The sequence below is a fragment of the Mus pahari genome, chromosome 3 (assembly GCF_900095145.1).
Source record: "Mus pahari chromosome 3, PAHARI_EIJ_v1.1, whole genome shotgun sequence".
Classification (NCBI taxonomy): domain Eukaryota; kingdom Metazoa; phylum Chordata; class Mammalia; order Rodentia; family Muridae; genus Mus; species Mus pahari.
In genome coordinates, this window is record NC_034592.1 from 155,128,995 (window position 1) to 155,130,656 (window position 1,662).

Consider the following 1,662-nt stretch of genomic DNA (forward strand, 5'->3'; position numbering starts at 1 on the left):
AAGATCCAGATCAGAAACTTCTATCTCCCAGTCTCCAGATTAGGTCCACTGGTGAGCCTTCCAATTCTGGATTGTAGTTCATTTCAAATATAGTCAAGTTGACAACCAGGAATAGCCACTACAGTCAGCTTTTTTTTGATTAGCACCAGAGGAGACTTTGTGGAGAGGTTTTTTTCAGTCCTTCCTCCTATACATCAGGCATGGTGTTGTGCACCTGAAACCCCAGAACTCGGAGGCTGAGGCAGGAGGATCATGAGTTGGAGGCCAACCTGACCTACGAAGCAAGTTTCTGGGTCCCCAAAATAATGTTAGTCCAGGTCTGGAGGCTCATGCACCCGAGAGGCAGAGATAGGAAGGTTGCAAGTTCAAGTCGTCCTCCAGTATCTATCTACACACAAGGTCCTAGGAAAAAGAGGCAAAGGCACATAGTGGGTCTGACAGTGCCCTCCCCCGGCTCAGGTGGCATCAGGTGGACATAGGCTAGCGGGTTCTGACTGGGATCTTTGTTTTCACACCTAACATGGAAGATCATCCCAGCACAAAGACTGGGTTTTGGGATTCCCTGGTCAAGGCCCAGTGTTAACATTGATTTGCCAACTCAAAAGGTTATAAAGTATCCTTAATATATAAAGAACTCTTAGAGGCCAATGACAAAAAGACAAACCATTCATTTAAAAATGAACTCAAACTGACACATTTCCAAAAGAGATGGCGCCATCAATTGTTAGGGAAATACAAGTTACAAATGCACACACACAGACTCACACATGCACATAGACACACACAAGCACACACACATGCACACACACATGTACACACATGCACAGACACACACATATATGCATACACATGCACATATACCCACATGCACACACAGACACATATTCATAAACATATATACAAATATACAGACACACATGCACACATATACACATGTATATATACAGACACACATGCATGCACATGCATGAACACACACAGAGGCACATGCACACATATACACATGCACACACAGATACACACTAATACACACAGGTACATACATACACATGCATCCACAAACATATGCACATATATACACACATACATGCACAGACACATATGCATGCACATACACATGCATGCACACACACACTCATACACACACAGGCACACACATACACATACACATACATGCATACGTACACACAGACAGACACGTGCATACACATACACATGCATGCACACACACACACAGAGAGTCATAAAGAGGACATAATGTAACAAATGAAGAATTACAAGTGTTGGGAAGAATGCCGTTGGTAATATTGTTAAGTGAAAATCTCCTTGAGAGCAATCCATTGCTCGATGAAAATTATGGAGTATCTGTTACTTCTCTGTTTCTGTGATAAAATATCCTAGCAACAGCATCCTAAGGAGGGGAAGGTTCCTTCTGGCATACAATTTAGGTACGATGGATCCTATTGGCTGAGGCGGTAGAGGTGAGGCAGCTGCCACATGCAGATGTGGTCAGGCAGTGGATGCTGCACCAACTGTCTTCCTCCCTTTAGACACCAGGACCCCAGCACTCAGGACGAAGCTACCCATGCTTGGGGGGGGAGGGGATCTTCCCACCTCAGAGAAACCTAACCAAGAAAATCCCCCCCCCCAGGCACGCCCAAG